Source organism: Sceloporus occidentalis, unplaced genomic scaffold (genome assembly GCF_023333645.1).
Source record: "Sceloporus occidentalis isolate IW3139 unplaced genomic scaffold, rSceOcc1.0.p SCAF_5, whole genome shotgun sequence".
Lineage (NCBI taxonomy): Eukaryota > Metazoa > Chordata > Lepidosauria > Squamata > Phrynosomatidae > Sceloporus > Sceloporus occidentalis.
In genome coordinates, this window is record NW_028316985.1 from 24,789,687 (window position 1) to 24,816,277 (window position 26,591).

At 42.5% G+C, this 26,591-nt stretch overlaps 1 protein-coding gene across 1 annotated transcript in view; it reads left to right on the forward strand.

Moving 5' to 3' along the window:
* Window positions 1–1,419: 1,419 nt before the first annotated feature.
* DENND2A (DENN domain containing 2A) overlaps window positions 1,420–26,591 on the forward strand; it is an 87,499-nt gene continuing 62,327 nt past the window's right edge. Inside the window, exon 1 of the mRNA XM_089527900.1 lies at window positions 1,420–1,809. The gene's annotated coding sequence lies outside the window, so the exon portion shown is untranslated. The remainder of the gene's footprint in view (window positions 1,810–26,591) is intronic.

A 26,591-nucleotide genomic window follows, 5' to 3' on the forward strand; every position in this document is an offset into this window, starting at 1 on the left:
GCCAAGAAAAGGAAATCGAGTAACTGGGGTAAATAGTACCCTCTCCCCAATGATCTACCATATGTAACTAACTCTCTGATGAAAATGAGGAGAGGTACACCTCCCTCCATAAAAATGTGGGTGTGACTCCACTTCTACAAAACTACTGCAATTACTCCACATGTAAACATGTATTAAAGATCTTGACCACACTTGAACACTCCTGTTTGTGCACAGGTGACTGCAGGATTTTAAAAGGTAAATATTGGAAGATTAGGACTCTCAAGAGTGATCTCTTTCAGGAGGTGTGTTATTTGTTTTTTTATCTTTTTGGTGGTGGTGGGAGTCAACTGAAGTTTCAATACTATACACACATACATGTGTAACTGCACACAATGCCCACTGAGCTCCATGGATCTGAACAAACATACCTGTGATTACCTTGCTATAAGTAACTTCCAGAAGGAACACAGAAATGGAGGCATATGACAGCTGGCATCCCGTTTAATCCCTACTAGTGTAGACACTATTCTATCAACTGCTGAATTTACCCATTCAACACATAGGTAAGCCCCATTGATTCAATGGGTCTACTCAGTCAGGACTAAAGAACAGGATTTAAGCCTATATGTGAAAACACCTCCAGCCTTGAGGAGAGGTGGGAAATAAACTATTATTATCTAAAATATGGTCCAGCCCAAGGCCTGTGGAGGCGCCAGGTCCTCCTGTGTCCCAGGTTGCTTGGTGTTGTGTTTTGTGTGCTTTAATTATGTTTCCTACTTTAACATGTTGTACCTCTCCTCCAGCCTTGACAAGAAGTGGGAAAGAATGATTATTATTGAAAGTAAGGCTCAGCCCAAGGCCCTGTGGAGGCTCCAGGTCCTCCAGTGCCCTGGGCAGTTTGGTTTTGTGTTTTGTGTGTGTTTTAATTGTGTTTTCTATTCTAACGTGTTGTACCAAGAAAATAATAATAATAATAATAGTATGTCCCAGGCCAAGGTCCTGTGGAGGGTCGGGGTCCTCCAGTGTGCTGGGTTATTTGGTTTTGTTGTGTGTCTATGTTTTAATTGTGTTCCCTATTTTCACAAAGGCCCTGTGGAGGCTCCAGGTCCTCTAGTGTCCTGGGTTGTTTGGTTTTATGTTTCCTACTTTAATATGTTGTACCCCACCTCCAACCCTGAGGAGGGAAATAAATTATTATTATTATTATTATTATTATTATTATTATTATTATTATTATTATTATTATTATTAGGCCCAGCCCAAGGCCCAGTGGAGGCTCCAGGTCCCCCTCCAGTGTCCAGAGTTGCCATGGCAAGGAGGCCTTCTTCTCTCAGGCCAGCTGCAGATTAGCTCACTGGGAAGAAGTCAGGATGGGTCAGGCTGAAAGGGAGGGAGGCTGGGAGGATGAAGGCACGGAGAGAGAGAAAAGAGGGAGGTATTAACCTCCCAGACTTTTGAAAGGCCAGCCAGGGAGAGTGGTCGAGCTGAGGAGGGCAGGGAAGACAAGGGAAAGGGGGCTGTTTTGAAAGGAGGGGAGCCCAAAGGGAAAGGCAAACTTTGGGTCCAGCAAAGCTGAGCTCCTGCTGCAGAGGGAGAGAAGAGTCCTTTTTGAAACCGTGGAGTAGCCTAGGAAGAACAAAAGGGAGGGAAGGGAGGAAGAGGGAAAGGGGCGGGAAGACTAGAGGACCCAGATCCAGCCAAGGGAGGGAATTATGCGCCCAGAGGAGGCTTCTCCTTCTTCTTCTTGGGGCAAGTTGAGGCTGGATTCTTCCCAAAATGAGGAAGGAAAGCAAAAGAGGGGCAGCCTGGCTGCTGCCAACGAGAAAGGTAGGCTCCTGGGGCTGCAGAGAAGAAGAAGTATGACTCATTTAACACAATGAAGGAGGGGTGGGATTTTTTTAAGGGGGGGGGATCTGTAGAAGTTATAACTACTGTAGGAATTTCTGTAGGAGTTACTGTTTCTGTTGGAAGTTATAACTTGTATGAGTTACTGTTTCTGTAGGGGTTATAACTACTGTAGGAGTTTCTGCAGGAGTTACTGTTTCTGTTGGAGTTATAACTACTTTAGGAGTTTCTGTAGAAGTTACTGATTGAGAGTTCCTGCATGACAGGGGTTGGATTGGATGGCCCTTGTGGTCTCTTCCAACTCTATGATTCTGTAGTTATAACTATTGCATGAGTTACAGTTTCTGTAGGAGTTATAACTACTGTAGGAGTTACTGTTTCCGTAGGAGTTATAACTACTGGGGGCCATCTCAATTTTTCGACTGCCCAGGTCAAGTCACATACTCTCAGCCTTGGAGGGAGGTGAGGTGGCAGCATGGCGTATTGGACTACAGCTCTGGAGACCAGGGTCCAGTTCCCAGTTCAGCCATGAAACAAACTGGGTGACCTTGAGTGAGTCACACTCTCTCAGCCTCAAGGGAAGGCAGTGGGAAACCTCCTCTGAAGAAATCTTGGCAAGAAAACTTGGAAAGTTGGAAAGACTTAGGAAGGGTTGGGGAGTATTATTGATATATAGTTATTGTTGTTATATATGTCTGTTATCATTAAACTGAAACACTTTCTTTACTTTTTGTTTTAAAGGAAAACAGCGAGAAAATTTTATCCCCATTTCTAGAAAAACAGAAACAAAAATGGAGGAGACCCACTGCTGACCCATACCATTCCTCACAGTTAAAACATACATACATATGTGTGTGTGTGTGTGTGTGTGTGAGAGAGAGAGAGAGAGAGAGAGAGAGAGAGAGAGAGAGTAATACTCCATATACTCTTCTTTGCTGGGTGCCAAAAATAAATACATTTTGCATGTAATATATGCCATAATTGTGAGGGCTTGTATGGGTCAGCAGTGGGTCTCCTGCCTTTTTGCCTTCTGTACTTTTAGAAATGTGAATAACATTCTCTGGCTGTTTTCATTGGGGGGGGGGGGGAAGCAGCGAAAGTGTTTCAGTCTAGTGATAATAGGCATGTGTGCTTGACTTTTTCTTCCTTTAACCTAGTTAAAGGAAGAAAATCAACTTAGATTTCCAATAATGCTTTTTGGTCACCCATCCTGCCATGAAGCATGAATGATGAGATTGTTTTGTCCTTGATGGAGCTTGCAAGGAGATCATGGAGGAGAGATTATCTTGTTAAAAGGAAGGGGAGAAGGCTTTGCAGAGAACTTGAGTTGGGAGTAAAACCAGGGCTAATTCAAAGCCCAAACTGGTGATAATTCTCTTGACTGGAAACTTTAAAACTGGAAGCAAATGACAGGAAAATATTGAGGTAAAAAGTAAGGTTTGTTGGCTTTTCTTTTAATGAGGTTTCTCTTGCCTAAGAAGCCGCCAGTTTCTCACTTCACTTCTTCACATTTGAAAGAAAAACAAAAGTTATAAACTGTGGGAGGAGTGATGGAGATTGTGCAATGTCACTTTGCTTCCTCTCATGCAGCGGTCTCTTTCTGTGTGCGTGTTTGCATGTACACATACATATATGCCGACATGGAAGCGGCCTTAACAACATAACCAGAAGCCGTTGTGGTTCATTGAACTGGGACCTGGGTTCTAATGTGGTACTAAACGTGTTTAGGTCTTTAAACAGAGGCTGGATGGACATCTGTCGGGGATGCTTTGATTGAGATTTCCTGCATGGCACGGGGTTGGACTGGATGTCCCTTGCGTTCTCTTCCAACTCTGTGATTCTGTTATTCTAAATGAACTGTGAATTATTGTATTGCACAAATGAATCACTTGTCCTTCATCCATGGTCAGGATGACCAGAGATGTCTTAACTGAAAGGAGGGCAAAGCACCACAAAATGAAGAAAAATGGAGGACATGACCAAATACAAAGCTCGAAATGCTCATAGAAATATCAGTTTTTGCTACTTAGTCATGCTCAAAATGGAGGACATTTCAAAATTCCTCCTGGACAGAAGATTGAAATGCAGGACACGTCTTGGAAAAGGAAGACCTCTTGTCACCCTCTCCATGGTATATCCACCCCATGGATAGAAGGGTGAGATAACCTACTTCAGGCAGCAGGTTTGGGGGAGATATTTTTAAAAGGGTGCCAAATGGCCATCTTGTTCAATTTTTTAATATATATTTTTATATATTGTTACCTCTGTAAGGTAGAATTGCTATTTAAATTTTCTGTGCCAGGCACATCACAGTCATCGTTGTTCTCAATATTTCATCTGTAAATATATTGATTACCATGGAAGAGTGGAGAAAGAGGCTTTATGACTGTGAACAAACTGAAACGTTTTACCCACTCACCTCAATATTGTCCGCCTATATGGTCAGAAATTATACATTTCCGTTGTCTAGAAAAAATCGATGCATCACAACAGGGTTTTTTGTATATAGCTACAAAGTCTTCCATAAGTTTTTGAAAAGCTTTAAATTTCCAGCACCAGATTCCCAAGTGGAACAACTGAGAGAGGCACATTTTTTCCCTGCTAAATTATAGGGAGGGAAAGTAGTAATAAATTTTAAAAGCAAGGAGGGGGGAAGGCTCACTTAGAGCAGAGGGCTGTAGTAATGCTATTCCACCCCATTGCTACTATTAACATCAGTGTAAAGTCGAGATGTTCTGTTTTAATTTTAACATATGCTTGGTATTTTTTTGGCATACTGAAAAATAACCTTGCTCTTTATTAAGTAATATAGGGGTGCAAACTGAACTTAAGGAAGTTACTCTTTCATAGTTATCAGTACATTGAGGATGTTAAGTCAGTTCAAAGCGTACGTTGAAGTGAAGCCAAATTTCTTCAAGGAGTGTCTTTTTTCCTATTTTAAATCTGCCTTAAATGGTAACTTCCACCATTCTTAAACATTTAATATGCTGGTTGAGGCTGATTGGGGTTAAAATCCAAAACATTTTAGGGGCATCAAGTTGGATAATGCTGTTGAACAGAACAATTCATCTTACTGTGTTCTGTAATATGTGGCTACATGGGGATAGATGATGGATATCCTGTCCTCTAGCTTGGTGCCAGTGCAGTGTAGGCCACCATTGAAAGTCTCATGTCTCTTCTACCTGCATTGATTCTTAGCATGATATTGTTAGGATGACATTATCAAAGGCTTTGGTTCTTCATGGTTATGTGTAGGTTCAGCCCTGAGCATCTTTGTGTTAAGAAGGCCTCAGTTAGCAGGGATGTAACCTCAAAGCATTGTGCTAACATCCAACACAGAGTTCTTCCTCTGCCATCAGCCTTGCCTAACCTGCCTACTCTTAATGATGTCAGCAGCTGGGACTGGAATTTGATGTATACAGAACTTTTGTTGTTGTATGTCTTCCAGTCATTTCAGATTTATGGTGACCCTATCACGGGGTTTTCTTGGCAAGAAAGAGAGAGTTTTCTTTATTTCCATTGAAGTCAGAGAGAGTATGGTTTACCCAAGGTCACCCAGTATGTTTCCATGGCTGAACGGAGATTTGAACCCTCATCTCCAAAGTCATTGCCCTTCACTCAAACCGCTATAAAATAAATAATAATAAAATTTTTATTTATATGCCGCCCTTCCTACGATCAGGGCGGCTTACAACAATTTAAAAAATATACCATAAAGTATACAAAAATACACAATTACATAGTTAAAATCAAACAACAAGCAAAAAAAAAAACCCCATAGCCCAACCTCTTGGCCACGGAAGAGGAGGGAGGCCCACAGGATATTTATTCGGGGAATGCCTGTTGGAATAGGAAGGTTTTAAGATCCTTCCTAAATTGGGCCAGGGTAGTAGACGAGCGGAGCTCTGCGGGCAGCGCATTCCAAAGGGCTGGGGCAGCTATGGAGAACGTCCTCCGAGTGGTGGAGGCCAACCTAGCCCCAGGCACTTTCAGTAGCTGCTGCCCAGACGTTCTGAGGGTGCGAGGCGGAATGTACGGGGAGAGGCGGTCCTTTAGGTATCCTGGGCCCAAGCCATTTAGGGCTTTGTAGGTAATTACCAACACCTTATATTGAGCTCGGAAGCGAATGGGCAGCCAATGGAGATCTTTTAAAACCGGTGTTATATGGCTGGTCCTGGGAGCACCAGTGACCAGCCGAGCTGCCATGTTCTGCACCATTTGCAGCTTCCGAGTTTGGTATAAGGGTTGCCCCATGTAGAGTACATTGCAGAAATCCAATCTCGAAGTTACCAGAGCATGTACAACCGTTTCTAGGTCCCTCTGGGCCAGGTATGGGCGCAGCTGGCGAATCAGCCGAAGCTGATGACAGGTCTTCTTGACCGTCGCATTCACCTGAGCTGTCAGGTGAAGCGACGAGTCAAGAAGCACCCCCAGACTGCGCACGGAGTCCTTCACAGGGAGCGTGACCCCGTTCAGGACAGGTGGAACCACCGCCATTCCTGGACCAGGAGAACCTATCACGAGTACCTCCGTTTTCTCTGGATTCAGCTTGAGTCGGTTTTCCCTCATCCAGCCCATTACTGACTCTAGACAGGCCACGAGAGGAGAGACGCCATCCCCAGTCACTGCATCAGTCGGAGACATAGAGAAAATGATTTGGGTGTCATCAGCGTACTGATAACCCCGCGCCCCATGTCTCCGGATGATCTCTCCCAGCGGTTTCATGTAAATGTTAAATAGCATGGGAGACAGAATGGCCCCTTGAGGGACCCCGGTTTTAAGGGGCCTCTCTTCGGAACACACGTCTCCCAGCTGCACCATCTGGGACCTCCCGGAGAGGTAGGAGCGGAACCACTGGAGCGCAGTGCCCCCGATTCCCACCTCTGCCAGGCGCCCCAGAAGGATACCATGGTCTATGGTATCGAAAGCCGCTGAGATGTCCAAGAGCACCAGCAGGGACACGCTTCCCCTGTCGATGCTCAGACGGAGATCATCGACCAAGGCGACCATGGCCGTCTCAACCCCGTAACCCGCCCGGAAGCCAGTTTGAAATGGGTCCAGATAATCCGTTTCATCCAAGACCGCCTGAAGCTGGATAGCAACCGCCCTCTCGATCACTTTTCCCAAAAATGGAAGCAGCGAGACAGGCCGATAATTATTATGTACCAGGGGGTCGAGGGAGGGCTTTTTTAGGATCGGTTTTACAATGGCCAATTTAAGATCCGATGGAAATAGCCCATCCCTCAAAGATGAATTAATTATCCGGCGTAACAATGATGTTACCGCCGGTCCCCCCTGGGCCGCTAACCACGAGGGACAGGGATCAAGAGAGCAGGTTGTCTTCCGAACACTTCCGAGGATCTTGTCCACATCCTCGGTACTCACCGACTCAAAGTGATCCAGATTAACATTGTTCACGGAGGCTCTGGACACTTCTACCCTAGGTTCTGCACTAATGTCGGCGTTCAGACTTTCGCTTATACGAGAAGTTTTATCCGCGAAAAAGTCGTTAAACAAGTCACAGCAGGCCTTAGAAGGTTCAAGGATCTGGTTCAGGGCGGGAGGGAGCTGAGTCAGCTCCCTAACCACCCTGAACAACTCTGCCGGACGCGACTCAGCGGACGCAATACGAGCACCATAGAACGAATTCTTTGTTGCTCGTATTGCCTCTCCGTAGTCCTTTAACAGTTGGTCTAGGAGAGTCTTATCGTCTAAGCGAAGGTGTTTCCGCCAACGGTACTCTAGCCGTCGCAGAGCTCGCTTCCTTGCCCGGAGATCTTCCGTGTACCAGGGCTTGTGTTTGGAAGCGGGCCTGAGAGGGCGCTTGGGAGCGATCCTGTGTATAGCCCTAGAAAGTCCGGTATTCCAAATACCGGTGAGGGCATCAACAGAGTCGCAGTCATTTCCAACCGTGAACCCCTCTAAGGCTTCTTGGAACCTCTCAGGTTCCATCAGCCTTTGAGGGTGGACCATCCTAACAGGTCCACCACCCCCGGGGGGGATCTGGGTAGAGGCCTTGAATTTCACCTCTACCAGGAAATGATCCGTCCATGACAGGGGGGAAACATTAACTATTTCCACCCACGGATTCTCCGCCTCCGAACAGAAGACCAAATCGAGAGTATTACCCGCACAATGCGTAGGACCCTGTATCAGCTGGAACAGGCCCATGGCCGCCATGGTCTCCATGAATTCCCGAGCCGCACCAGGTGGAACATGGCTGGCCGTGAGGGAGATGTTGAAGTCACCCAGGACAAGAAGCCTGGGAGTCTCCAGCATCAGCTCAGCGACCAGCTGTGTCAGCTCGTTAAGGGAGTCCGCTAATGCACGGGGTGGCCAATACACTAACAGAATCCCTAGACTGTCCCTAGCTTTTAGGGTCAGGTAAATACACTCGATATAGGAGGTCTGTCGAATGTACCGTGCTGGCTCTTATAGGTACCATGCCAGAAATGGTTGTGAGAACTATTTCCTTCTCCCCTGCCCATTGCCACTTCCTTTAAGTGTATTACAATTAGAAAATTGTTCTCCAATGAATATGTGACTTCAAGTCTGCAATCCAAAACATACTCCCTATGGAGTAAGATCTATTGATAAGACTTGACCCTTCAAAGGAAAAAAACATGGTATTGCTCTGTGAATAGCCTACTTTATTTGAAATTGGTATTAATCTACCTACCGTAGTGTCTTTCCAAAGGTTTTCTCCAGTTCCTTAGAACTGGTGCAGGAAAAGAGAAACAAAGTTTGCAGGGCGCTATTCAAACCCAAATCCATTTTGTTGCAAATACTGGCTGAGAGAATGGCTAGTTTTGCTGCTTCTACTCCTGATACCCTCATTGGAAATAACAACTGGGATGCTTCCCCCTAACCCCCTTCTCCCCTCCTCATAGCCTCCAGAGTATTGTGCTTAAGGTTGTGTCAGAGTGACCTAGAAGCCTCTTTAAGGTCAGAAGGTGCTCCTTCTCCTACTTTAGAGCAGTGGTTCTTACTCAGTGGTTCCCAAACATCAGTTCCCCAGATATTTTGGACTTCAGTTCCCAGAATTCCCAACTGTTAGCCAAGCTGACTGGGGCTTCTGGGAACTGAAGTCCAAAGAGGACCAACATTTAACAACCATTGCTTTAGAACATGTGGTTTACTAGCTTCATCTTAAGCACAGGGAAGACTGGAGTGTTTTCATATTTACCACTTCAAGCAACACAAGTTTACATCCACCCACTCATACTAACTTTAACCAAAAGTATGTCACATATTCATGACATTTCTGTACTGTCCATTCTCCCAGGAGATCAGAGCTGCCTATATGTTAAAATAAGGTGACTTCATTCTGTTCTCACAATAACTACTCATATGAATTTGGTCCAAAGCCAGCATGTAAGCAGGAATCTGAACCCAGTTCTATACAGTCCAAATCAAAATGGCCAGCTATTGTAAGCCAATATTTTTGTATGGAGAACCACTTCAGGCTAGTTTCTTGTCCTCTGTTGTTTTGTCACCTTGTTGAGAAAATCAGCCACCATGCTGTCTTCCTGTTCCTTATCTAAGATGTCATGCTTTGAGAATAGCATTTTCCTGTTGCTCTGGAGAGCAGGTGTGGACTATTCTGACTAACCATCCTCCAGAAATACAGGTATACCTCAGTTAATGAAGTAGATGTGTTCCTGGGCTTTATGCACTGAACAGAAATGTTGGTACCAGAGGTAGGAATGTAGAAAGAATAGGGATAGGTTGCTACACCATAAAAAAAAAAGAACAGCAGCTCCTATTTCAGCACACTTTCCCCCCTAAAAAACTAACATTATGCATATGTGAATTGCAATGTAGTCAAGTAAGCCTTGCATAAGTAAAAGACATTTTGAATCTTCTGGAGACTACTTGAAAGTGCCTTCCAAAATGGATTCCAAGATTTTTCTTTCTTTCAATAGCCTCCACTTTTTTATCATTTTCATTTTGGTCATGAAACTTAAAGATCTGTGCTTCTTCACCATGTCAGGGAGTCTGGTGAGGCAAGCTGATCTGCTTTCCACTTTTCTTTCTGTTTTGTTCTTCACACATGCTCAGTAAGTGATTCTGGACGCACCTGTTTACCTTCAAGCAAGTGTAAACATACAGAGCTACACTAAGATCACCTAAAGTAGAATATCATTCTTTTCCAGGTCAAGCTTTATTGCACTGTTTACTGGAGACACATTTGTCAGAAGCTTTGTTAACTGTGCGATGCTTGTAACCATGTAACAACATGAACCATATAATGGTAGAGATGAATTCAGCCATGAGGTGGGAAGAAACAGCCAGAACAAGGGCTTTGTAGTCCCATTTGGTTGTGTTTTTTTCAACAGTCCATAAGAGGAGACCTTCTTATGCCATGCACCAAATGGAGGAAGTCAAGAAGAATCTTAGTAGCAGAACTCAAGCTTACCAATGAAACCAGTTGGCAGTAAATTCCAGACAGACTGATGCATTATTCATGTGTGGAGTTCATTATTATAAGATGTGGTAATGTCATGTAACACATACAGCTTTAAAAATGAGAGATTAAATCAATGCAGGGGGATGTCTTGATGTTCTAGACGTTTTGATTTACAGTTCCAGTTAGTCTCATCCAGCTGGACCAGTGCAATGTGGGAATTGTAGTACAAAAATATGAAGGGGCAGATCTACCTCTGAATTAGAATAATTTATGAAGGGCAGACCTATGGAGAACATTTTGAATAAGGGATACTCAAACTGTGTCAAGCATTTCAGCTTTTCTTTTGTTTTATAACTATGTTTAGTACAAAGTTCTTTCCTTGGAAATATTCTGATGATAATGATAGCAACTGAAAATCTTTCTTTGGGTGTTGTGTTGACAGAACAGTTCCCACACATTTATTATAATGGAATTTGTACCCACAAATACTTTCTTTACCTGGTAAAACTTAGTATTTGGTGTCTCTTGTCTGCTGTTGGTCTACTCAAGAGCCTTCCCAACTGTTCGTTATCTTTTTAAGGCAATGCCTTTTAATTATGTAGTGAGTTGGTTGGTTTAAGAAAAAACACCCTCTCCCCTCATGTTAGTCCTACTGCCATGCTTCTGACCATGAATCCACCAACTTGTGTTGATGTGTATTCATCACCTTCTTGCTGCTAGCCCAATGATGTCACCTATCTCATAGTAATGTGTCAAGAATAAAAGCAAGCACTCTGGTGAAGCTGGATGACCTACTAGCCATCTTTGATTCTCTATTTATTCATTGGATGTGATAAAATGTCTTGTCAGAAACATTCTTTCATGTAGCATTTCTAGTTTGTGCTGATGCCTCTAGGGACTGTGGGAAGGAACATACTAGGGACATGACCTAAAACACAGATTAATGATCATTTTACTTCTGAATAAACATAATTATGATCCTACATGAAGTGTACTTACTAGATTGGTTGATGTAATTTTAAGGCGGTGTCAAGATTGGGAACTCACTGAAGAGTTTTATTTCAGTGTAATTTATATATTATCAAAAGTTCCACATAGGTGCCTTTTGGGGGCAAGTTGAGTGCAAGGCATAATTTCAAGCCGTCCCTTCCAAAGGTGAATTGGGGCCGTGACAACCGCATGCTGCAGCCCCAATCTGCCTTGAAGTTGCCCAAAAAAGAAGAAGCAAAGAACAGCTCCTTTTTCAGGTGGCAAAAAGCCAGCTTTGCACCCACACTGTGGGCGGAACCTGGTTTTATGACACTTCGGTGGTGTCTGTCATGTAAATGCCATGCTGCTGGAGTGTCATGAAGCCACCCCTGTGTAAACAGCCGGGTGGCTTGGAAGCATGCGGTATGTAAAAGCAGCATTCCCAAGCCACCCAGCAGGCATCTTGCCAGTCTGTTCCAGCTCTGTCTTTCCATTCCCTTCTCTCTTCATTCCCTTTTCCATCTCTCCACTCAGAAAAAGTTGTATAAATGTAGATATACACCAATTCACCATCCACATATACAAAGACCTATGTTGTTATACCATACAAACTTTGGTCAGTCTTGTATTGTCTCATTTCTTTCCAGAATGCATCCCATCCCCAAATAATCCTAGAATTTATTTGATGAGTTAGCTAAAATTTAATTATAGAGTTCCCTACCTCTGCTCAACAGAACTTTGAAAGAGGGCTAGCAGATAAAGCCAGTGTAAGTCTGAAGGGTGCTTTAGAGAACGCCTTGAGAGTCTTGTGTTAAAACCACAGAAAATTGCTGCATTTTGGTCTTGACCTATGACAGGTTAACAAATGTTTGTTTACACTCCTGTGGTAAGCCCATGTGGATCTTTTATAGTTGCTGAATGTGCTTTGGATGAGTTTTGTTTTTATTATTTAAATAAAACTTTGTGGTTGTAGTTCCTTGAGCCACCTGGAAATCAACAGCTGTGTCAGAGTCAGTTAAACTAGTGCTAGTTGGTTTGCAAACAACCAAATACGTACATTTTATAATGCCCCATCAACTCTTATTACTTTTGTGTGTTTGTTTGCTTGCTTGTTGCTGTATTTTTTGTTGTTGTTGCATTTCCTACCTCTGGTAACCTTTTATTTCAGAGTCTTTGGATGTTGATGGCCAAAAGAACACAGAACATACATGTCCATATAGATTCCACAGATCATTTCATTTCTGTTGTTGTAGTAGTTGTTGTTGGTGCTGTGTGCCTTCAAGTAGTTTCTGATTTATGGTGCTCCTAAGGCAAACCTATCATGGTTGGGTTTTTGTTTTTTTGTTTTTTGCAAGAATTGTGCCTTCCCTGAGGCTGAAAGCTTATGACTTGCCAAAGGACATCCAGTGGGTTTCCATGGCTGAACAGGGATTTTATTTCTTATCATGTCTCTAATGGGCCAAGATAGTTAACTTCAGATATGCAAGTTCTTTTTCAGAAGCTGAATCCTATGTTAATTTAAACAAGCACAGTCAGCCCCATGAAATGTGATGAATTTTACATCAAAACTATGAAACGTGAATAATAATAATAAATCTTTATTTCTAAAGCTTTGGTATTCCTGCTCCAGCATAGGTTGACTCCTATAAAAAGAATTGTTTACTTCTTTGACTTTCCTGTACATATTAACAGAATTGGATTGAAAATCTATCCTGAAATGTGTTGCTTTCTTAGTTTTCTCTAAATAAGTGTTCATAGGACTGCAGCCTTATAATACATCCATATACAGGCTTACTCAGAATTGGTACCTCAGTTTTGAAATCCTTTCTTAGGGAAAGTTTGTCTGGTGCCTACATCATTGTCTGTTAGGTTCCTGGGTAAGAATGTTTTAAAAAAACACCTCTTAGTCATTTTAAAGGAAATAAATGTTTTAGATCAAATGAAAAAGGAAGTTAAATTTTGAACACTTAACTGAGTTATCTATCCTACTGTCAGAATTGGTTTTGATATTATGCATTTGGAAGTGCTGTTTGTTTGTTTGGTAGTATTTTCATCATGTACTGAATATACTTGTGTATATGTCTAGAAATTTTAGTCAAAACATCAACCCCCAAATCCTGGGTTGACTTGTCCACAGATCAATGTAAGTACTATACTTTAACTCTTTTCAGAAAAGGAACTATTCCCTTCTCTTGACTAGAGTGGAGAAAGGCGAGAGCTTTGTCTGCTCCAGGATCACCTAAAAGAAGCACAACCCCCTTTACTCTCTACTGCACTACTGCTTCTGGACTTTTTTGAATGCCTGGATGGGAAAATGGGAGCAGTGGCAGCAGCTCTTTGGCACTTCCTCTACTCAGAGAAGGGGATAGCTCCTAAGTTAATAGTGTTCTTTAACCTTGATCAGAAAAGGAACCATCCCCTGCTTTGAGTTGAGTGGCAAAAAGCCTTTTTGAATGCCTGGGCAGGAGAAACAGCAACAGCCAGGGGCAGCTGGCCCCCTCAAGTGGCAATGGGGCTTTCACCTCTCCATGGAATGGATCAGAAGAGCCCACTGCTGAGCCACCTTCGCAGCTTGAACAACTCCCATTACTCCTGTTGCTTTATTCGTTACATCCTTTGTTACATGCCCCTAAGTTTTACCCTTGTCTTATCCATGGGTCATATTAAAATCCGTAATTTTGGCCCCATTATCTGCCCTTGACTTATACATGAGGCTGACTTACACACAAGTATATAGAGTAATTTTATTATATTGTACATTCCAGTTGTGACTGCTCTAGGATATATTTCATATAAGTATAGATTTTGATTTTGTTTTTTCATAATTTTGTCCAGCCCCTTGCCAGTACAGGAAATCCATAGATAGCTAAAGCATCCCTAGGAAATGACCATTCAACTTCTGCTTGAAAACTTTCAAGGAAGGTTGAAACCTTACTTTCCTAGACAATCTCCTGCAATATAGAATGGCTCATGCCATCAAGTACCCAAACTTAGCCTTGGCAATTATTTGGTGTTAGATTTGAAGAAATAAGCAACACTTATCAACCACGAATCTTTCTTACTCACACAGCAATAGACCAAGATAGAGGCACAAAAGCCAATTGCATATGTAGAAATGCCCAACAAGAAAAACAAGTTTTTCCTGATAATTTAGCCATTCATTTGAGGGGGGGGGGGGGAGGAGAAGTTTTAGATGTCTATGGCTGGATCAGAATCTAAGAGGATCCAGTGTGAGAGAATTCTGCACTGGGAAGTTGCTCATCTGAATGGCTTTTTCATTTTTCATATGTTAACCCTATCCCTTACAATCTACTTCGAAGAGCACATTTCTTCCTTTCTGAAGCCTTGCTCACCTAGCATGTGCAAAATTGGCCAAATGTATGTGATTTTCAGTGTATGTGACCGGCACTTCAAACATTAATAATTAGGTTTCTCTGTTGGGAAATGTGAGCTTGCACCAAGGCTGAATAGAACTTAAGCCAGTGTTTCTTAAAATATAGTATCCCACCCCCTTTTCTGGTATTATTAGTTTACATTGTAGGTTTGTTGTTGTTTGTTTGTTGTTGTGTGCCTTCAAGTCATTTCTGACTTATGGTGACCCTAAGCTGAACCTATCTGAGGGTTTTCTGGGGCTGAGAGTGTGTGACTTGGCCAAGGTCACCCAGTAGGTTTCCATGGCCAAGTGGGGAAGTGAACCCTGATCTCCAGAGTCATAGTCCAGTGCTCAAACCAATGCACTACACTGCTCATATCAGCATTACTCCAGTTTTAGGTGTTCACCATACCTTTCTAGTGATTTTTAGGCCTGTTACAGACAGCCAAAATAAAGCTGCTTCGGGTCTCTTTGGAGGTATGCTATTTAAATGATGCATGGGTCCTAAGAGTCCAGAGGTCGCGCCAAAGCCACACTCCATTCCTAAGCACCGGAGTGCAGCTTTTGGTGCAGCTTCCGGATTCTTAGGACCCATGCATCATTTAAACAGCATACCTCCAAAGAGACCCGAAGCAGCTTTATTTTGGCAGTCTGTAACAGGCCTTAGTTCTAGATTTGATTATCCATTTAAGTTCTGCAAACAGTGTGATTGTAGCTCACAGACTCAAGACTTAACAATGAACCAAGAAGAGCCAATGAATCAAAATAATTTACTTTTGCATGTCCTTGCTGCATAGTGAAGTAAACGAGAAGTGGATATTTGAGGATGGGCTAAATCAGGAACAAGGAATTGTGACCCTCCAGAATTTATTTGCCTGCAATTTTTGTCATTCCTTACCATTGCTTGGGGTTGATGGAAGTTGCAGTCCAAGATCATTTGAAGAACCGCATATTTCCCACCCCTGGTTAAATCTTATTTCAGGTTTCTGCCATGCAACTTGAAGAACAGTATGACTGTAGAGGCAATTCTAGAAATATTTTTACTTCAGTTGTTACTGAATTCTTATTGAAAGTTATAGTGTGGACATTTCCAGAAGCTTAAAAAAAGTTTCTGGACAGATTTTATGACATCAAGTTGTATTATAGTGTACTTTTAAGAAACTAGGTAACTCAGGAAATCCAAATTGTAAATGTTCTCAAACTGAAAAGGAAATTTGAAAATACAAAAAGTATTTAACATGGTGACATTTCCTAATGGATCCTTCTTGTGCATGCAGTTTGAAATTCTAAAATTGCCTGATGAAAATTGCGTAAGAAAAAGTGTTTGAAGAAAGTTAGGTGATGGTTAATCTGTGTTCCAGATGTCCCAAGAGATGTATTCAGGTGGTGAACAGGAGCATATGAATTAAGGAGTCCAGACTGTTAATTTTAGCTTTCTGTTGGCCACTTGCAAAATTGCAGTAGTCCATCTTTCAGCCAGTGTAAGGGAAAATTTATGATAAAGTGAATGGATTTATGAATAACCTTTCTCTGTGCCAGTGTGGTGTAGTGGTTTGACCATTGAAGTATGACTCTGGCGACCAGGTTTCGAATCCTGGCTCAGCCACTGAAACTCACTGGGTGACTTTGGGCAAGTCACACTTTCAGCCTCAGAGGATGGCAATGGCAAACCCCTGATGAAGAAACTTGCCAAAGTTCACATTAGGGTCTCCATAAATCAGAAACTATTGGAAGGCACACAACAACAAACAACAATTACCTGCAACTGCATCTCTATGGAACAGTCTTATAACCTTAAAGGGCCGAAGCAGACAGACACAAAAGAGTGGCCCGAGTATGCTCTGGCCACTAGCAAGTTGGGACTGCACTGACCATACGGCCCACTCCCAAAGCTGGCTGCAGGATTATCCTGGCTCCTTTTTGCTCTGGCCCAAAGGACTAAAACACAGCTTTGGGTCATCTTAGAGGCATGTGTCATTTGAATGCCACGCCTCTAAAGTGGCCAAAAGCTGCTTCATTTGGCCCATCTGTTCCAAGCTATAGACTCCTATACATAAGATAAGTAGTTAGTTTTCTCGGGGGGGGGGGGGGGTCATCATTCTTTGCTTCTGTTGTGATCCAGTAATGTGGATGTAATAGCCTAAATACCCGAAAGGCACCTGAACATCTCAGATACTGGAAGCTAAGCAGAGTTAGCGCTAGTTAGTACTTGCATGAGAGACCACCAATGAATACTAGGTGCTGTAAGCTATATTTCATAGGAAGGAACTGTCAAATCCACCTCTGAGTTTCCCTTGCCTAAGAAAACCCTATGAAATTCATGGGGTCACCATAAGTTGAGAGAAGACTTGAAGTCATACAGATATACACGTACACAATGTGAGATGTGGCTTTGCTGACACCTTAGCAATCTTTGCTCATAGGTTTGAGTTTATGAGCACTGATGTGTTACATTCATTGAATGCGTATATAAGTGCAGCTTTGGATCATGGGTCAGACATGAGAAAAGGAAGTGGGAGTGTAGAAAGCACATTACTTTATTCACCAGATACTTTATTCACCAGATACTAATGGGTTGAGCTCATTGCTGCTTTCCTGAGGGTGAAAGATTTCCAGTCTTTCCAAACAGCTGTAGAAGTTCTTGCTCTGCAGAAGTTTGTCAAGCTGAGAAGTGTGTGTATGTGTGTATGGAGGGTGGAGGATGCTTATGTGATGGAAAGGAGCAGAAAATTGCTTTTCCTGAATGCTTCCTTCTCTCTTCTTGTGCATTGGCTACAAGCCAGCCATGCTGGAAACTCTGCTCACATGACAGGAGGGGAGTGGGTGTGGGGAAAGAGGCCCACAAAAAGAAAAATGGGGATGTGTGTGGTGGAGGAAACAAAAGGCAAGTGGATACTGAGCTAAGCTTTAAATCAGCTTAGAATTTTCTATTAGTGCTGGTATTGTTATCAGTCTGTAAGAGTTCACATATGTCTACTCTTATATGAATCATTAGCACTTTGGTTACTCCTGGAAGTTAGAGTATGTATTCTCTCAATTGCAGAATCCATTTTCAAGGGCAGCATATGTAGAAACTCTCCCACTAGAACTTGGATATGGTTCTATATAGCAGTTAGTCCCATGACACCCAAAAGAAAAGAAAAAAGAGGAAAGCCAGTATTTTACAAAGCAGAACTTGGAAAAATTAGTTGCTGAGGGATTCTGAGAGATGTAGTTTCTCCCACTGTGTCTTCTGAAAGCTCTGGTACAGAATAGGTTAAGAAGAGATTACCATTTCTTCTTTCTTTACATCCCTGTGTATATATCAGGGTTCAGCTATATGAGTCAGAAGCCTCTGGGTTGAAGGTTGGGACTTATTCCTTGTTAGTTACCTGGAAGTCTGAACGCTCAGGCCTTTGAGGTCACTCCAGACTCATAAAGAGATGAGACTGTGACTAATAAGGGAGGGTGACACATCTGGACCAGACATGGTATAAAGACTTTTTGCCCTTGCCAAGTTAATAGGGCAGTACCTTACAGAGCTTGGGAAATTTATATTTTTAGCACCAACTTCCAGAATCCATCAGCCAATATGACAATATTGTTTGAGGAATTCTGAGAATTGCAGTCCAAAAGTAACTTTCCTATGCTGTGGTACTTCCAGCTTGCAGCCCTTCAAGTTCTTGCCCCAGCTCAGGCTGTGTCCCAGTTTCTAGTAGTTAAACCCTAAATTAAAAGAGTCAAGATGAAGGCTATGAATGACTCCAGCCTGTTTCAGGAGGGTAGGCTGCTTTAGAATAGAATTCAAGATAGCTTGTAGAGATGTATCCAGTCCACTCTTGAACCCATTGCATCTTTGCTAAAGCAGTATGCATCACTATCTTTTTACATTAAAAATTGCTTGAAGTACTTAGTGTAAAATATCTGTCTTATTGGAATTTTAGACAAAGGAGTCCTTTGGAATGGTGGGCTCTTTGCCATGACCCTAGGCCTGGAAACACCTGGATGAGTTTAAGACAGACTTCACTACCATGTGGCCTGCGTATCCACAAATCTAACAAAGGGTTAATCAGTGGGTCCTAGTCCAATTGAGTCATCAGTTCCAATTCAATCAGCGATTCCAGATTCTTGTTGAACACTGCAAACTGTGTAGCAACTAGGTCTGGGCTACCAGAGCCAGAGATGAATCCATTTTGGTCTTCCAGATGTGTTAGACTGCAGCTTCCACAATCCCTTATCATTGGCCATGCTGAGTAGAGTTGATGAGAGTTGTGGGTCTGAACATCTGGAGGGCCAAAGAAAAATGCAGGGACAGAGTTACTTTCCCCATCTGTCTCATTGACATGCCACACAAAATGATAGGCTTCACGTGGAGACAGGAAAGTAGAAATGTATGTTACTTGTCTCTCTCTCTCTCCGAGGATTTTGACACATATCATAAAGGCATGGAACATAGGTCAGTGACACAGTAGATGCTTTACATACATAAAGTCCTAGGTGCAATCCCTGGCACCTCAAGTTTGGGAAAGATCTCTGTCTGAAACTCTAGAGAACTGCTGCCAGGGTGGAGTACAAACTAGATGGTAAAAACAGGCTGGCTTGATAATATCTAGCTTTCTGTGTTCATGAATCAATGCCAATTGCTGTATACATTCATCTGTTTATATTTACAACACTCTATTTATTCTGTCTTTTCTGAAAATGTAGTTTAAAACCAGACATGAAAATCAAAGCCTTTTCTGCTCAATTCTGTCCTCTACATTTAAAAAAAAATAGTGTGTGGTTTCTAGGTTGGTGAATTGGCAGCATATTGGGTGGAAATTGGAATTCTTCTAACTTACGCATCCTTGTCCCTTATTCAATAAGCACTAATCCCCTTTCTTGAATGTTCCATGAGCAGACAGGTTTATCCATGAGGGACATTGTAAATCATGGGCTGGGGAAGTGGGTGGTTTGACTGTCTGATATTCCACAGATGAAAATGAGCGGAAAACTTTTTAGCAACACCCCCCCCCCCCCAATTGCTTGACACGTCTATTATATGTGTTATATGCTGTCTTTGTGTAGAATTTCCTTAGTGCTTTGTAGATAAAATTGCTCAGATCCACATAAATGCTGTTGTTGACATATGTCAGATGAATACAACTTTTGACCACATATTTTTCCTGTGTTACTGACTCCATTTCAATTTGTGCAATCTGGCGGTGTAGACAGGAGACAGGATCCTTGCGGAGGACAGCTATCGCATGTCTGTTGGACCTGTACACTCATGGCTGATTGGGTAAGGGGAGTGGTGAATGCATGCTGCAGCATGGCAAGGTTTTATCCTGCCTAAAAGAAGTGGTGGTAAAGCCTTTACTGAAAAAACTCTCCATGAATCCCACAACTTTAGATAGTTACTGGCCTGTCTCCAATACCATTTTTAGGGCAAGATTATGGAGGATGTAGGGCCCTCTCAGCTCCACAGGTTCTTGGATGACACAGATTATCTAGATTCATTTCAATTTGATTTCAGGTTAGGCTATGGAGATGGCTTTGGTCATCCTGAAGGATCATCTTACACTGAGAACTGGACATGGGGAGTGTGTCCCCATTGGTTCTGATAAATCTCAGTGGTTTTTGACACCATCAGCCATTGTAACCTTCTGGGCTGCCTCTCTGGAATAAGATTTGGGAGAACTTTTACAGTTGCTTTGGTCTTTCCTGAAGGGTCAGATTCATAAGTTAGAACTGGGGGATGCCTGTTCAACCCCCTGGCTGTTGGTCTGTGTAATCCCTCAGGGCTCTGTTTTGTCCCTAATACTGTTTAATATTTACATGAAACCATTGGAAGAGATTATCCAAAGTTTTGAGGCTTGGTGTCATCAGTATGCCAGTGACATTAAACTCCTTTCCAACCAGTTCCAACAAAGCTGTTAAGGGTACTAAGCCAGGATCCACTAGCAGTAATCAGTTTGACAAGGATGAACAAATTGAAGCTTAATACAGACAAGACTCCTTCTCAGTTGAAAGACAGATCAGAGAATAGAGATTCAACCTGCTCTGGATGGGTTTACACTCTCCTTAAAATCTCATCTTCATAGCTTGGACACACTCCTGGAGTCATAGGTTTCAGCTGTAGTTAGGAGTGCATTTGCACACTTCAAGCAAACTGCACCAACTATGTCCATTGCTTGCATGCCTGATTTGGCTGTGATGACACATGCCATTCCTTCCTGTTTAGACTATTGTGACGTGCTCTATGTAGGACTGCCTTTGGAAACAGTTTGGAAATTTCAGTCCAAAATGATGTGTCCAGATGGCTGGCTATAGGAAACACATAACTCTCTTCTTATAAAAGCATCAATGGCTACTAATCTGTTTCCAGGCACAATTCACAGTACTGGTTTTGATCAATAAAGCATTATATGGCTTAGGCCCAGCCTATCTTAGGGACTGTCTTGTTACCCAAAATGCTGGTGGTCCTGAGAAGCATCCGCCACAAATCACAAATTCAGCCTAGGATCTTAAACCTTTTTATACCAGTTCCAAATCACACAGAATGTGGCAATTTCAAATAGGTTTTGTAGTTTTATTAATAAAAGAATCAACACATACACACGCACATGATCTCATGCAAGAACTAATGAAGCAAAGATGGGAGAAAGGTAATAGTGGAGGCCTTGCTAATGATGATACTGTACTGATCCTGAAGCGTGGTTTTGATCTCCAGAATGGAGATGGCTTAATAGGTGCTTTGGCAAGTGGGTGGTTGGCTTATTGAGGAGTTAGTAGAAAGAACAGAGTGTCTGCCAAATCCAGAACTAGACCAAATTGCTATTGTCTAGGTGGTGGTATATATACTCAAAATCATATCCCAGGACAGTAATCTCAGAATGAATGGATTATCTCACTGCTAAATAGTGAGAAGAGAGAAGAATGGTCAGGAGATTGAGGAAATGGTCAGACAATTCGTATGAATATCCCAGACAAAGGGAACCTTCTACTACAAGAGAAGTGTCCTTTGTCTGTGTATGCACAACCACCTTCTTCAGCTGGTATCCCATAATTGCCCTCCATAGACAAAGGGATTATGCTGATGTCTTTGGGTGATCTCACTGTGGTGGGTGCCCTTGTTTCCTCCCTTGCTATTAACACTTGAATTTCCAAATATGATATGGCCAGATTTCCACAGTGGGGTTGCCTTTCCAGGTCACCCACCCCAGTGTCCCTTTTAATATTGATATCAAAATGGAGGGGTGATCAGAGGCCTGACCTTGGGGTAACAATATCGCCCAATATGAATCTGCCTGGGTTTTGACCTGTTCTTGGAAGACTCTTCTCTCTGTCTCACCACCTCTCCAGGTACATCTGGTGGGAAACAAAGGTGAAGGTTTTCTCTGTGGTTGTTCCCACTTCTCTGGAACTCTCTTCCTGGAGAGACTAGACGGGTACCCTCCTGGCTACACTTCCATAGGTAGTTAAGTGCTCATGGAGAAAGAGCCTTTAATAATGTGCTGCGTTATCTATATATTTCTCTTTATTAATGGACATGTATTAATTGTTTTAATTATGTTGATAAGTTTAATTATATTTTAATTTTTGCATGATGTGTACTTTCAGCTTTATTAACATTTGCTGCTGATTCTGTGAGCTATAGTCGCAAAGGTAACTTTTCCAAGCTCTGGAGATTGCTGGTGGTATGTGTGGGCAATCTGATCACAGGAATGTGCAAAATAGCCTTACATGCCTCTCACACTAGCAGGCTCCTGATTAATTGGGTAGACGAGAATGAAGTGTAACTTGTCAAAGTTATTTGCAATTAGTACATTGCACTGGTAAGCTGCTATGCGTTACATGCCAGCTTTGACTCTTTGCCAGTTGCTCAAAGAGAAAGCAAGATTTCACAATCAAAGAAGGCTTTATCTGAAGCTTCCATAGATAACTTGAATATTAAGCTTACTTGCTAATTAGCTTACTTGCTGTTCACCGCTATGATCTTTGGAATAGCGGTATATAAATAAAAAACAAAAAACAAAAAATTAAGTGACCTTCATTATGCATCCTGCAAGGGAATCATTCCTGTGCCTATTTAACATAAAACAGAGTAACTAGGAAAAGTGTCAGGTATTTGCTTTGATTCTGTATTCCTCCACATCAGGGAGTTGGAGTGGATGGCCCTTGTGGTCTCTTCTAGCTCTATGATTCTATCATTCTGTTGCATAACACAAAGCCTAGTACTTACAGATGTCTGGAATGCTTGGCATGCCCTTTGTTCAGGGACATCTTCTTCAAGGGACATCTTCAAGGGGAGTTGGAAGGCTGAGTTTGTTACCTAGGGTTCATGAGAACTGATAGCATTGGACTAGATGAGCACTGGCCTGACTAGGCATATGTTCTTTAACTCTTAAGTTCTGTGCCTTTTAATGATTTGTGTAGAAAAACCCAGAGCTTGGAAAAGTTATTTTTGATGGCTCCATCTCTTAGAACCTCCCCTAGCTAGCAGGATTCTGGGCACTGTAGCTCAAAAGTAAGTCTTTCCAGCTCTGTACAAGTCCATTAAGTCATCATGATTATACATCCCTTGCTCATTGCTAAGTTCATTGTTGGCAATTTATGCTGCTGCACGCTGCTACAGCATGAGTGATGATTGTGTCCGAACAGGCTTGCCTATCGCAACAATGACATCAATTAGTGTGCTACTGCAAGAGTTCTGGCAGTTTTGTATCACCTCCTTTGCGGAGGAAGACAGTGTGTTACTGTTAGCACTGACACACTTCTCTTCTGTGCTTTGGAGTGGCATTTTCCTTCTGCAAATTTCTGCAATCTGTTTGATATTATTCTTTAAAGTTCACCATTTTCAAGTGCTGGTACTCGACGTGGCAGCCTAGAACATATTATGTGCCTCTGTTTGGGCAGACTGTTGTAGAGTTTGAAGACATTACTTTTTGACCTTATAAATTCTCGCCTTACTAGTCATAGGGATTCTGGGCATGATAATCTGAAAATAGAAAGAAAAGAAAAGAAAAGAAAGTTTTCAAAATCAGGGCTCTTATTTGTGGTAGTGCCCACACATTCATTTGTCTTGTTGCATTTCACTTTCTAGGAACTGGTTCCTCGCGCTTCTGTCCTAGGAGCTTATCGCATGGGGCTCCGGGAATGCAAATGACATGGAACGAAAGGGGACGTGATGGGAATGGAATGGGGAAAAGATGTATTTTATTGCACACCAGAACGCTGCTGCCTCTGTCAGAAGTCCCCATTCTATTCCAAATCCGTCCCCCCAGAGGCCGATTTTCAGGAAATATTCTGAACAGTTCCTGAAAACCGGCCTCTCTGGCATGGATTTGGAACGGAATGGGGACTTCCAGCAGCATCAGCGGCATTCCAGTGTGCGATAAAATACGTCCTTTCCCTATTCCGTTCCCATCATGTTGCCTTTCGTTCCGTGCCATTTGCGTTCCTGGAGCCCCATGCAATAAGCTCCCTAGACTGGCAGTAGGCATGTCTTTTTAGAAAAGGGACCAAGTTCTGTAAAAATTGAGGTACTAGTATTGCACAAACAAGACTGAAGCACAAATATCTTGCAAGAACTTAGGGGCTAGTTGCAATAAAATTTCAGACTAACTTTTAAGATATGGAGAAAGTTGATTGACTCTCAACTCAGAGGAGAATGTAAAACAAGAAAGATGCCCCTAGATGGGGCTGAAATGAGGCTTAGGCTGCATCTGCACTGCAGAAATAATGTAGTTTGACACCACTTTAATTGACATGGCTCAATGCTGTGGTTTTCTGGGAATTGTAGTTTTGTGAGGTATTTAGCCTTCTCCATCAGAGAGCTCTGGTGCCACAACAAACTACAACAAACTACTAAATCCCAGTATCCAAAGCATTGAGCCATGACAGTTAAAGCCATATCAAATTGCATTATTTCTGCAGTGTGGATGCAGCCTTAATATGCTGTGCATCCTTAAAGTACCATAGTAAAATGGATCTGTGGTAGTGATGTGTTTTTTGCAGAAAGACGCTATGTTATTGCTGTTCACACTACTCCTCCATTTTCTTCGCAACAGCCATTAAGCTGTTGCAATTATTTGTAGTTACACCCAAGCTGGTTTGCAATTTGGCTTAATATAAAAGGATGTGTGCCAAGAGTTGGAGAGGGAGACAGGTTCTGGTGAGCTTGACTGGAAAACTAAAACAAACAAACACACAGCCTCCTAAGGATGTAACTGAATGTTTTAACATGCAAATGCACCTTCTGCTCTAAATCAACAGGTGTGCTGTTGATTTGAAGCAGAAAAAATGCTTCTTCTCTGGAAATGTTCAGAAAGAGTCTGGACAGCAGGTAGCTGGAGAGCCTGCATCGAGCAAGGAGCCCTCCAACTATAATTCTGTGAAACAAAAGTTTTGTTTCCCTCAAATTGCTTCTTTCTCCTCCTCATTGGTTTCTATATGCATATATACAAGAGTTAGGTTCGTTTAGTGGTTTAAATCTCCACTCAGCCCTGGAAACCCATTGGCTAACCTTAGGCAAGTCACATTCTCTCAGCCTCAGAGAAAGCCTTAGGGTTGCCATAAGTCAGAAACTACTTGAAGGCACACAATAACAGCAATACTATGCAAGAGTAAATTAATGGCAGGAACACATTGGTTGAAAAGGGGTGGGAGGATGGGGAGTTGAAAAGCCCTGTGCAGTGTGGCTTCTTTCCTACATCAGACAAGTAGATCTCCTAGTGAGTCTTTGAGTTCCATGTTTAGTTAGGCCATTAAAGGTTTCTTGTTGGTGAAAGCTGCAACTGGGGGGGCTGTGAAACCGGTCATTAAGACTGGCCTGGAGGCGGGGTCAGGGCATGGTGTCCACACAACGTATGCCCCGACTCCGCCCCTGTGGTGGCGTGACACCACACATCACACCACATTGCGCATGGTGTCACGCAACTCATCTGCCGCTGCATTTAGATGACTCAGTGCCAAAGGAGCACCATAACACAAAAGGGAGCTGCTTTTTATGGCTCCTTTTTGCATCACAAAAAGTTCAGGGACATGGCGTGTGGTTACCATGGCCCTGATCTGGCAAAGATGGAGGCAGCTGCAGGCCACCCCTTCAGGGGCGGTCAGCACAGCCCCTGTGTCTTGGAGCTTTGATATTGCTTTGGACTTTTACTGCTTGCTATGTAATTGATTTTGTAGGTTCCTGTCGTTTTGAAAGTGTTTGAGATGTACTTTGTCCACCCAAACAGAAAAGGTAGACAAGAATTAAGGGTGGACGCCAAGGTTTTGTACATGTTCAGTACAGTGGATGATGACTGTAGTCTTAATTGGAAAAATGGATGCAGGACTCTGCTAACTTGACTGGGCTTTATTGGCTTATGCTCCAAAAGTGGGAGGTGGTTCAATGTGGAGCAGTTTAAGAAGACAGGCATGTAAGTCAAAGGCATCTTCCATCTGTCAGGAGAAGGAACACAAGCCTGAACAAAGGTATCAGCACTGAAATTGATCTGGAAAAGAACTGGAGGGTAACTCCTCCCCACTCCTTTGCAGATGTTCAGATGGCCTCTTGCCAGGTAATAGTTTTGTAGCAGCAGAGAGAAGAGTATGCAGCGCACAGACATCTGTATATACATAGTATAACAAGGCAGGAGGAATGGAAGTCCAATGGTGGGTGGTTGTTTTTTTTAATGGCTGCAAAACTTTATTTATTTGTCATGAAACAGTAGTAGAAGCTTCATGGGATGATATTGGGGGTTTCAAAGCATATTCTTTAACAGCCAGCTTCAATGAACCATTACTTTATAAAGTGCTAGAAATGCTCTAGTGCATAGCTACAGGAAAAGAATTTCTGCACATAATTTGGAACTTCCCTTTGTTTGCAGAAAGGAAAAGCCCTAAAAGGTAACCAGGGGTGGGCATCTTCTACAGTTCTGGAGGCAAAACCCTTCCTCAGAATTTCCTATGGAGTTCCATCCCACCACCATACCACTGAATTTTGAAGGCACAGTTTTTGTCTTAAAAAAAAAATACTAATTGGTTCTCTTTTTTAAAAGGGGGAGG